The 12,901-nt window shown below is 46.5% G+C and overlaps 1 pseudogene; it reads right to left on the reverse strand.

Moving 5' to 3' along the window:
- Window positions 1–12,901, reverse strand: part of LOC135507498 (ryanodine receptor 3-like) — a 108,319-nt pseudogene that overhangs the window by 69,216 nt on the left and 26,202 nt on the right.

The following is a 12,901-nucleotide window of genomic DNA, read 5'->3' on the forward strand; positions in this document are numbered from 1 at the left end:
ATCCCTAAGGGTCATTGAGTGTTTGATGTCATTACTATGACTCTATACTCTGTGAATCCTTTCAGCATCATTCCTCACTCTGCAGGAGGTGGTGGAGGTTGTGTCCCATTTCCCATTTGTTGTGGCTTGCATAGAGAGAGGGTCATTGTTTTGTCAGTTGTTATAAAAACTTTGCGTGGTACTGTATGAGCTGGGATAGTATGAACCTGCAGTCCTTTCACAAAGACTTAACACAGATGACTGTGTGCTTTACCTGCTGAATGCCGTAGGTCCAACCCTGTTTGATCCTGTCCTTGGCCCACACGTTGTGGGCGTTCTCCGCCAGTTTCTCCACCAGGAGCTCCTGACCTGGGGTCACTTTCACGTCAGACAGCTCCAGCGGTGTGGGCTTGTAACCATTCGACATCATGTAGCTTCAATCAAAACAGGACATTATCAAGATTAACCTCTGGACAAAACACACCTATGTCTAGATGTTTCATATTTCTACTATCCTATACAAAACACGTCTACATATCTAGAATTTGGTATATAATGTATTGGGTTATTGATGTTGACCATTCTCTGTCCATTCCATCCTCTGTTACTCTACAGTACACTTACTTTTTTGGGAGTTTGATCTTCTTCAGGTCCTCTTCAGCGTTGGCGTTGACCTGGACAACATGGCAGCCTAATGCCAGCAGGGTCCTGTGAAGAGACACACATATTAACAATCCCCAACCTGGGGATTAGATCTGTCTACACAGGATCAGCTTTCTTAGTAAGTGACAGTTTAAGACACTCACATTGCCTTCACACTCTACTAAATACTATAATCAGCAGGCTTAATGTTATGATACTAGGTCTGGTGGGTTTCTGCCCTATTTCCAAATCACACAGACTGGCAATAGAACCAACGTGAAGAGAGTAATGATTTGTTCAATCATGCATGTCCTTGTCCATTATGCAACCATAGATATCCCCTTAAAGACGTATTAGGGAAGAGTTATTCACTAGGTACAACTATCAGCAGGATCTCATTGCTTTGTCATAGTAAGAGGACAAAGGAGAGATGTAGTGTGATTGCAGAAGGGCGGGGCTGCTCTTTCGGGGCCCACGCTGTCTGTCTCTGTTGTGTCAATGTCACTGTAGATGAACGTTAATCAAAGCAGTCTTTGCCGCCCTCTCTAATCACACACAAACGCATCACTCACACACACTTCTCTGTCTCGTGAAACTTTCATTTCTCAGCGTCAGTGTGGGCTGTCAGTGGATCAATAGCAGATGTCCTATGGTGATAGGTGGGTGATGTCAGGAACTCTGGGGTGTTTCAGGTGCTGAGAGCCCAGCAGGAGAGTGTCACGTCCTGACCGTAGTTTCTTTTTTATGTCTCTATTTTGGTTTGGTCAGGGCGTGAGTTGGGGTGGGCATTCTATGTTTTGTTCTAGGTTTTGTACTTCTATGTGTTTGTCCTGGTATGGTTCCCAATCAGAGGCAGCTGTCAATCGTTGTCTCTGATTGAGAACCATACTTAGGTAGACTGTTCCCACCTGTGTTTGTGGGGAGTTGCTTTCTATTTTTGTGTCTCTACCAGACAGAACTGTTTTGGTTGTTCTCTTTGTTGTTTTTTGTTCATCAGTGTTCAGTTCCATTAATAAAAGGATGAACACGAACCACGCTGCATCTTGGTCCTCACCTTCTTCCACCAACAGCCATTACAGAACTACCCACCACCAAAGGACCAGGCAGCGAGGTAAGGAGGAGCAGCGCTATAAGGAGGAATGGACATGGGAGGACATTCTGGACGGCAAGGGATCCTACACATGGGAGGAGACCCTGGCTGGAAGGGATCACCTCCCATGGGAACATGTGGAGGCAGCCAGGAGAGTGGAGGCAGCAGGAAAAAGGAGCCAGCGATTTGAGGGAACATGTCTGACAAGGAAGCCTGAGAGGCAGCCTCAGAAATTTCTTGGGGGTGTGCACACGGGGAGATTGGCGAAGTCAGGTAGGAGACCTGAGCCAACTACCCGTGCTTACCGTGGCGAGAGAGTGACCGGGCAGGCACCGTGTTATGCAGGGTTCCCAGTGCGCACGCATAGCCCGGTGCGCTACATTGCAACTCCTCGAATCGGCCGGGCTAGAGTGGGCATCGACACAGGAGGGATGAAGCCGGCTCAGCGCATCTGGTCTCCAGTGCGTCTCCTCGGCCCGGGTTATATGGCACCAGCCCTACGCACGGTGTCCCCGGTTCGCCAGCACAGCCCAGTGTGGACTGTTCCTACTCTCCGCACTTGCCGGGCTACGGGGGGTAGCCAGACAGGACGGGTTGTGCAGGCTCGTTGCTCGAGACCTCCAGTGCGCCTCCACAGGCCAGTGCATCCGGTGCCTCGGCCAAGGAAGAGGCCGCCTGTATGTCTCCCCAGCCTGGTGAGTCCTGTGCCTGCTCCTAGAACCATGTCGCCCTCCTGTCCGGAGCTACCAGAGCTGCCCTCCTGTCCGGAGCTGCCAGTCTGTCCGGAGCTGCCAGAGCCGCCAGTCTGTCCGGAGCTGCCAGAGCCGCCCGTCTGTCCGGAGCTGCCAGAGCCGCCCGTCTGTCCGGACGTGCCAGAGCTGCCCGTTAGTCCAGAGCTGCCAGAGCTGCCCGTTAGTCCAGAGCTGCCAGAGCCGCCTGTCAGTCCGGAGCTGCCAGAGCCGCCCGTCAGTCCGGAGGTGCCAGAGCCGCCCGTCAGTCCGGAGCTGCCAGTCAGTCCGGAGGCGCCAGAGTAGAGTGGGGTCTACGTCTCACACCAGAGCCGACACCGCGGTGAAATGCACACCCAGACCCTCCCCTATAGGTTCACCTTTGGGGGTTGGGGGGGGGGTACTGTCATGTCCTGACCTCTTTTTATGTCTCTATTTTGGTTTGGTCAGGGCGTGAGTTGGGGTGGGCATTCTATGTTTTGTTCTAGGTTTTGTACTTCTATGTGTTTGGCCTGGTATGGTTCCCAATCAGAGGCAGCTGTCAATCGTTGTCTCTGATTGAGAACCATACTTAGGTAGCCTGTTCCCACCTGTGTTTGGGGGTAGTTGCTTCCTGTTTTTGTGTCTGCACCAGACAGAACTGTTTATGTTGTTCTCTTTGTTGTTTTTGTTCATCAGTGTTCAGTTCCATTAATAAAAGGATGAACACGAACCACCTCCACATTGGTCCTCACCTTCTTCCACCAACAGCCGTTACAGAGAGAGCCTTTAGTCTACTTCCTGACTGAGCCCCTGGTTCACCCACACCTTCTGTCATATCTCTCTCCTTGTCTTCCTCCTTTTCTCAGTGGGTCTAATATAGTGTTACTTATAATGCAGGACATACTTCAAGGTTTCAGTTGACATCTGCAGGTTGTAATTCTTTTCTGTTTCAGGCAGTTTGGAAAAATCCACAAGGCAGGGGTGATGCCGCTTATTATCGTCCCTTATCTGAGAAACACATAGAAATAACTGTTGACGTATGAATATTTCAGTTACTGTACATGTATTGAAGAAGAGGGGCAGAAATGCTCCAAAAGAAAAAAACATATTAAAAAACACAACAGACAACTATAAGTATAATTTGAATCACAATGAAGGTAATTGTGAATCAACAGAGGAGTAGGTATGTTGTCTCCTTAATTACAGAGAGCTACTGGTGTACTGGAGTGACAACATGATCTAGTCTAGTGGACATGTTATGAATGTAGTTGGAGGAGCATGTTTTCTTGGAAGATAGAGAAGTGTGAGTCTGCATTACCAAGTCAGTAATTATATTCTTGACTGCTGTGTTTTACGCCAACTAATCCCTTTGACTGCTCTCTGCAGCCCAAGCAGTACTACATCCATGTTGACCAAGAAAACATGTACACATACATGGCTATTTGTGCGCTAAATGAACACCAGCCAGCTCTTTTGTGAATAGTACAAGAACTCTCCTGCATGAATGCTTTTATCGAACAGAGTATCCTGCAGCCTATTACAGTCCATTCAAAGAGGGCTGTGCTAGAGGACAACGAAGTACATGCCATTCTTAATAGCCTCCATATGAGTCACACGTCTTGTTTGAGACCCTTTTTATACTTGCAATGGCCCATGCTGATACAACTATTATAACTATGCTATGCCAAATACTGGACTCAGATTAGGAAGTGTGTCAGGTAGCTCTACCCCATAGCAACCCCAGCAACTACAACGCTCACCTCTTTATTAAGCACTGGAGCTGTGCTCTATGGAGAGTGGAATACAATACCAGTGCTGTCCAGGTACTGTATGAGTTCGGTTCAGCCTGGCTTCAGCACACTGATGCCTCCCTGGTGAAGCTAGCTCTATAGCCGGCCAGGACAATGTCACCTGGCCTGAGCTAACAAGGTCTCGTTAAAATCACATATAAAAGCCGACCTGGTATCTCTGGGGTGCAGAATTCTGTTATAATGAATGAGAGAGAACTTGACCCCGGCGTAATAGATGTCCTCACCCCAAATAAAAGGCTTTATTAAGATGTTGTAACTGAAGGAATGGCTGGCTGTCACAGTGGAGTTTACAAATGGGGAAAGGGTGGATGAAGGGACTGGAGGACTGAGAGAATCATTCAGTAAGACTGAGAGAACAAGGGGGTCTACTCTATACAACTCCATCACATTTGTAATATGGACATAAGAGCTGTGTTGCATATTGTTTCTGATATTGATTGTCTGCACCTTTAAGGGTAGTAGGGCACAACAGGGCTGTGTTCAGAATGTTTTTACATCTGGGACGTTCAGAACGTTTTTATGATCAGGGACGGACGTTCAGAACGTTTTTACGTTCTGGGACGTTCAAAACGTTTTTACGTTCTGGGACATTCAGAACGTTCTTACGTTCTGGGACATTCAATTAAGGGGAAACGGTGCTGTTCTGAACGACCAGTTGAAAAACATGGAGGGGTTGGATTGTGGGTTGGGGAAAGCTGTCAACATTGCGACTGCCCTTTAAATACGTCACTCACTGTAACAAGTCACACCTCTCCACTCCCACCAAACGTACCTCAAAGTCTGCTCAAGAATGTACAAGAACGTTTTGGAAGAACGTGTCGCTCAGTACAAACCGTCCCACAACATAGCAAACGTTCAAGTGAACTGTACGCACCTCAGGTCACTTTGGCAATCATCTACTCACATGAAACCAAGAAACAGGACTTGATGAATCAAGAGAGAAATAAAAAGACCCCTACAAACAAACTATAATGAAGTCTCTAGAATGAATGGTATGAGGAGCACAATGGGAGAAAGACAGGAGTATTCTTCACTTACCCTCTGTTTGGTTTGTACCGCAAATTATAAAAGAGAAAGCAAAATGGTGTACAGGCTTGTTTTGTTGCTTTAATGATGGTAGAACTTGTACGTTTAGTTTAGGGTTAATGCATTTCACAGATCAATTACAGTATATTAATAATTGTTTAACACAAACAAAAATGTGCAAGCTGATGTGTACTGTATTTCATAACACAATTGTATTCATGTTTATATTGGCTGAAATGATCAGCTGAGTGATAACCCATCATAGTGTATCATGTCTTTCCTATGTAAGCCAATGACACGACCTGTCCAAAAGGGTTAGCCAGTGCTCTGTGACTATATTCTCTCCATCAGTGTTAAAGAGGTCTCCTACCTTCCCATATGACCAGCCCAGTTCTATCTTGTTCATGGCCCACAGCTCGTGGATATTCTCAGCCAGTCTGTCCCGGACCTTCTCCAGGTATGGCAGCATGACAATCTGAGAGATGGAGAGCACAAAGAATCTGTGTCGTTGATAAACAGCATCTGTTTGTAGACAGTACAGCAGGCTTATGTCATCAATCATACATTTGTGGATATTTGGAAACCCTTCCTCTGTAGGTATGATTGTACAACATCCTTACAAACATGCAGTATAATCACTGTAACTGTGTTTCAGATGAGCCATGTTGCAGTTAATATGACGCATTCTGAGCTGAATGCCATACCACTGTTACCTGGCTAGTCTCCACAGGGGTGGGTATGAAGGAGGCCTGGGACATGAACTGTGTGGTCCCCAGCAGGTCTCGGACCCCCTCCATGTCCCTCTTGTACTCCTTCACTGGCTCCACTTTCACTTTCTCCTTAGGGAGCAGGGCCTCGTAACACGGAGCGTAGCCTGATGGAGGCAGGAACTTGAAGTCGCCATGACGACCGCCCAACAGGAAACGCACCCTAGAGGGAGAGGGGGACTTAGTCAATTAGTGTGTTCAGTATGTGCATGAGCTTGAAAGTGATGAAGAGGGTTGATGGGTTGATTTAGGTGGAGGGGTTAGAGTAGAGGATTAGAGCAGAGCATAGAGTCACTGAGGCCCAGCTCAGCCCAGCTCCAACTGAGCCCAAGCCTAGCTCCAACCGAGCCCCAGCCTAGCTCCCACCGATCCCAAGCCCAGCTCCAACCGAGCCCCAGCCCAGCTCCCATCGAGCCCCAGGCCAGCACCAACCGAGCCCCAGCCGAGCTGTAACCAAGCCCCAGCTTCAGCCCAGCTCTAGCCAAGCCCCAGGCCCAGCTCATCTCTAACTGAGCCCCAGCCCATCTCTAACCGAGCCCCAGCTCATCTCTAACCGAGCCCCAGCCCATCTCTAACCGCGCCCCAGCTGAGCCCAGTAGAACAGAGTGACTATGACTTACCCCACACTGAGAATGATGCAGCATTTCAGCCCACTACTCAGCAGCCCTCCTGGGCTCTGTCTGAAATAGCAGTTGAAGTAGTAGTGATGATGACGCATTCACTCCAAGTCCATTCTGAGTGCAGTGCACCAATCAATTATTAACAAGTGTTGCTGCACAGTGACTGGCTGTGCCATGGCATAGCATGGCCAGCAGTTCAGAGCACAGGAAATGTTCAAGCCCCTCAGGGTTCCTTATTTACATGATCTGATGTGGCCTGCATCTCGTGACACACACAGACAAATGCAGAATAATGCTGACAGAATTTCTATAAATATGAGGTTATGTTAATTTTGTTTAACGCTTCCGCAAATTTGATTGTGGTTATTGATATACAGTGTAGCTTGCAGCCCTGGGTGGAATTTGATGTGAATGGAAATGTCTGGAACTGTCAAGCGTCACATCTCGGCACAGAGTGAAGTTCAGAATAGTAAAATGCCATTTTGCTGCAAAAACGGAGTCGATCATGAAATCCTGTGAAGCTTGCTGGGGCCTGAAATTTCATTTAGCAGACATCATTCATATCATCTGAAGTTGCCATGGCAACACAAGTGGGTAAGTTGGCCTCTACCTGCATCTGAGCCCTTAAGGTTTAATACAGTATATAGAGGAAATGATGTAAGGAGGGATTAGATAGATTTTCATGCAGACTAGAGGGAGGAGAGGAAGATATTTGAAGAGAGTGCTCTGTATGTGTGTATACGTGTTCATTCATGTTAATGACATAGGTGTGTGTCTAAGACAAACACATACTTGACGCCTGCAGAGAAGCTGACAACAGGGAAGAAGAGTCCATCGATGTTGAAGTTCTCGAACATGCCCTGTACGGGCTGTCCATTGATCCTGAAGGAGATGCTGGGAGCTCCCAGGTCCAGACAACAGCTCACCACATCCTCAGAGGTCAGGATGTGTTGGTTAATAGAAGCCACCGCCCGGGAGATACGACCTGCAATAAACCACAGTGTCAGCACTTAAATATGACCTACAAGACACACACACATGAACAAACACTCTTTGGGCAGAGCAGACCGATTTACCCTGTAGGACACACACACTGTCTAGACACAATCTGGTCTTAGCCCTGGGTTACTTCTCATAATTTATGAATCAGGTGACTTAATGTGGAGCAGCTAGGTTAAGATGAAAGCAAACACCTACTGCAAATACCCACCTGACCAGAGATGAAGGCCGTCAAAGCCGTAAGAGTAGAGGTCGTCCCCCACCCCGTTGCCCCCCCAGCCCTCCCCTCCACCAGGGTAAGGGCGTAACCCTTGTTGGTGGCCCAGCCCACACGCAGGTGAGAGGGGTCGCTGGTCAAGAAGTGGTCCACCTGGTCAATCGTCAGCTCGTAGTACCACTTCTTATACTGGGCCGAGCCCTCACTCACTCCCAGGAAGATGTTGGGCCTCATGCTGCCAAGTATCAGAGACTCGGATTAGGGTTTAATCATATAATTGTGATTGATGTTTCTTTAGGCACTATGCACAATCCCATCAAACAAACACAGCAAAGAGAAGAATAACCAACACTATCTGTCACTCTTATATTACAACCAGTAGCACATTAATCTTATTATACCGGGCTGGGATTGGATGGCTTGTTACCTTTGGACGTCATTGACCAATCGGGTCTGGAGAAGCAGATCTCTTTTAGGGAGCAGGTGATCGCAGATAAGATTCTGATTGGCTCTTACAGCCACCCCGTTACACACACAGAGGGAGCAGAGCACATCCAGAATCTGCAGGTTGAAGAGAGAGAGGGGGTGAATACAGCAGCTCCCTAATCACGGAGTACAGAATACAGCTCATCTAACCCATTCAAACCCTGAGTGGGAGAGACAGGGGGAGAGAGAGCACTAAGGACTACCAACTCATCCATAGTCCTTTTTCATGTTGCTATTAGAGGGAGAACCTTTTTATGCAGCTATTAATGCAGCCAGCCATAATTACTGAGAGATGCTAATCAGGGTGAAACCATATCCAGTAATATCATTTTGATGCATGGGGACCCAACCTGGCTTTACAAAGCAGAGGAATTAAATGGGCAAGGAACGGCAGCCAAGGGCGGCAGGCCAAGACCTGTGCTTTATTATCCGCCGCTTCATAAGGGGCCACAGCCAAATGATACATCAACTGTGATTTATGACAAAGGAGATGACAGCCCACTGGAGAGCAGGTTGACGTTTATTGTCATGAATCTTGCCTTGGAGGCAGAACTTACTGATTTTCACTAGATAGGCCAGCTGCAAAGTCAAAATTGGCTATATTGTAAACATTTATGAAAACAAAAATTTGCTTAATTTAATGGTGGACTATGCAGAAATCACTCTGCCATTTTCTGTTGCTAAAATTCTAATAGTTTTTCCTAATTTCAGTTTATGTGACAAAACAAGCAAGTATAGTGTAGAGAATCATTATACCATCTAAACTGCTGTGAAACATATTTCCATAACCAAAAATATTATATTTTCAGCTGTTTGAAGCTGGAGTACAAAACTGAAAGTAAAACACGCAAAAACTAAACTTTATTACAGGAAGCATAGAAATAGAAAATAACAGATCAATCTACCACTTCTTAGACTTGCTTTCAATGAGAATGACAGATCTATAATGCAAATTTCTATGTGAATTTGGTTGGGTCGCCAAAACAGTTTGCAGATTTCAAATCAAATCAAACTTTATTTGTCACATGCATGTGTAGACCTTACCGTGAAATGCTTACTTACAAGCCCTTAACCAACAGTGCAGTTCAAAAAAGAGTTAAGAAAATATTTACCAAATAAACTAAAGTAAAAAATAAGAAAAAGTAACACAATAAAATAACAATAACGAGGCTATATACAGGGGGTACCGGTACCGAGGCAATGTGCAGGGGTACAGGTTAGATTTAAGGTTAGGGTTAGCCATTAGGTTTAACAGCATGGTTAAGGTTAGGGTTAGGTTTAAAATCAGATTTTATTACTTTGTGGCTGTGCCAGTTAGTGACCACTCTGCAAAGCTGCCTCCAGGGCAAGATTCATGACAATAAATGGCAACCTGCCGCTGGAGATCTAATTTCAATGCAAATATATTGATCTCTATACACATAACAACCAAATGCCCAGGCCCAACAAGAACTCATCAACTCTCTGCAGCCCTGTCAGCACTGGGTGTACTAATAAAACGCAGGCTCATGAGTGAATTACTGTGCTTTATAACTGTTGTGCTGGACAAATGTTATCAAAATAACAAACAATGTCGCTACATCCACTTGATCATGGTGATATTTGATACAGCTCCTCCTCCGGTTTCAGCTCACCTTGTGGTTGCGTCCATGTTTGTAGAGCAGGGAGATGATGGACTTGATGTGTCCTCTCTGGATGATATTTAGAGCCTCCGGGCTCTCAGTCAGAATGCAGTGGAGAACCTCCAGTATGCCTGCCGTGGCCACAGAGAACAAGGGAACAAGACACGAAAGGACGTTCCTTAAACGCATGCTTCTGGGTATGACGATACATAGTAAAGCATAACTAAACCCATTCAGGATTCTAAACACCAGGTCTGGGGTTTACAGCAGTGTAATCCAGCTATCACCTTTTCAACCCTGTCCAGTCAGCATGCAGCCGAAGGAACGGTAGGTCAAGGACAAACAGAGCTTTAAACATGTCATCATCATGGTACCTGAGGAGGACTCGAGTCTCTCCAGCTTGCTGACCAGCCAGTCAAGGTTGTTGGAGAACTGGGTGCAGTTGTTCCTGTTGCCTCGGATCAGCGCCGCTACAGGACACATGGACAAGAAGGTCACTGGTCAAGGGGAGGAGATACATTCATACACAGTTGGCTAGTTTGAAGAGGATAATGCAAATTGCTGATCTTTGACCTACATTACAGAAAACCTAGCAACTATAGAAAAACACTACCGAACATTACTGTACATTTCACAACATATTAAACCCAAGGAGACATGTTACATAGTTATGAAGATGTCTTTGACCTACAGCCAACAACACTGCCAAAACTTACATCTTACACAACAACCACGTCACCCAAAACGCACACCTTAAACCACACTCCATGCCAAGGAAAGAGTAGTGTCCTTTTCCTAATCCTCATCCATATTAATTAAGCAGCAGAGTGTAGAGGGAGGGCGTGACATCGGGGGCACAGGAGAGTCGTCCAAGCCAAAAATGACAGGGTCACCCAGCGCAGACAAACAGAGGAGAGGAAGCCTAGCTCCAAAAATCCATTTAGCTGGAGCAGGTGCATGAAGGAAGGAATGTGAGATGGGGGACGTGGTCTGCACACTAATGCTCCCCATGAGGAGAAAGCACCATGTAAACATGCTGTGAAGGACACACTCAGAGGGGAACAGAAGGGCTTAGACAGTGACACAGGAACTAGAGCTGGGAAGCTTCTGAGACAAAGAAACGCTTCTGCCACTGTGAGGGAATGGCTGTAATGTCCAACTACCATGAACGGTTGGACTGGTCTGTGATTCTGGCAATTTTAGGTCTTAAGTAAGGACATGGATAACAGAGTGACCAAACAACAACCAAATACAATGGTGAGAAGGGATGGTGTGGTTCCTTATGGGTTAGAAAGCCAACTGGTGAGCATGGCACAGTCCAGGCTGGCTAGGAGTGTGTGTTGGACATTCTGTGTGCTGTGGGAGATGTACAGTCAGGAAGAAGCCCTGGAAGCACTTCTCACAGACCTGAAATCTGCATGCTATCCTTATCCACTCCCAGCACCCAACTTCAGCCCCTGTGTACTCATAGAGTGAACGTGTAACTTTGTGTTAATGCTAGCTGATGATAGGATACACTGTAGAATAGATTTTTTGTTGGTCCTATAATTTAAGATTGAACAAGATCGCAAAGGTCAGGCTGTCACGTTCTGACCTTAGTTCCTTTGTTTTTGTCTTTGTTTTAGTATAGTCAGGGCGTGAGTTGGGGTGGGCAGTCTATGTTTGTTTTTCTATGTTGGTTTTTGTGTTCGACCTAGTATGATTCTCAATCAGAGGCAGGTGTCGTTAGTTGTCTCTGATTGAGAATCATACTTCGGTAGCCTGGGTTTCACTTTTGGTTAGTGGGTGTTTGTTTCCGTGTGAGTGTTTGGGCCACACGGTACTGTTTCTGTTTTGGTAAATTCACGTTGTCATTTATTGTTTAGTGTTCTGAGTTTTAATTAAACATCATCATGAACATTTACCCCGCTGCGCTTTGGTCCGATCTTTACTCCTCCTCAGACGAAGAGGAGGAAATCCGTTACACAGGCTGACTGTGTGTGTGTGTGTGTGTGTGTGTGTGTGTGTGTGTGTGTGTGTGTGTGTGTGTGTGTGTGTGTGTGTGTGTGTGTGTGTGTGCTAGAGTGCATGTGTACTGAGGCATCCTTACAGACAGCAAACAGCAGTGTAAGTTAGGGAAACACCACCCCAGGGTGCCTAGAGGACCAGAAACAGCTCTGTAAATACCGGCTCAGGTATCCCAAATAATCCCAGCGCAGCAGTGAGACGCAGGCCTGTGGTTGGTAAGAGCAACGCTGGGATGGCCGGGGCTTTAGTGGCAGGCTACAATGCCTCTGGTACCTGTGACTGAATACTGTGTGTGTGTGTGTGTGTGTGTGTGTGTGTGTGTGTGTGTGTGTGTGTGTGTGTGTGTGTGTGTTTGCGTGCATGTGTGTTGTTTTCACCATTGTAATCTCTCCCTAAACAGTAGTGAAAGGTGAGACTGAGTCTCAATCACCTGTGTATGTAGATCATAGAGTTGTAATCAACATTGTGTGTGTGTGTGTGTGTGTTTGTTTGTCTTGGCCTACTGTGACTCTTTATGTCACTGTTACAGTATTGGCGTGATGACTTGTGTATAAGACTTTGTCCTCATTGGAGGACAATGAACTCTTCTATTGTCTCTCACCCAGCAGCTCATAGAGCAGGTTGAGGATTTCCTTCCAGGAAGCCCCAGCCTCTGCCCCAGCACACTCCCCAAAGTGGGCTGCACTGTTGTACACGTTGAGACGGTCGATGCAGCAGGACACCAGAGTCAGCATGCCCTGAAACACAGTCGCACCCATCATCACATGTCAGCTCCTAGGGTGCTTCCAAAATGGTGCCTTTTTCCCTATATTGTGCACTACTCCCACTGCATGCCTTGGTGATTCATCTAGAATGGTAATAATACTGATCCGCAGAGGTGTTAAAGTCAAAGTCGAGTTGCAAGTCATCATATTTGTGACTCGAG

This window comes from Oncorhynchus masou, chromosome 21 (assembly GCF_036934945.1).
Source record: "Oncorhynchus masou masou isolate Uvic2021 chromosome 21, UVic_Omas_1.1, whole genome shotgun sequence".
Classification (NCBI taxonomy): domain Eukaryota; kingdom Metazoa; phylum Chordata; class Actinopteri; order Salmoniformes; family Salmonidae; genus Oncorhynchus; species Oncorhynchus masou.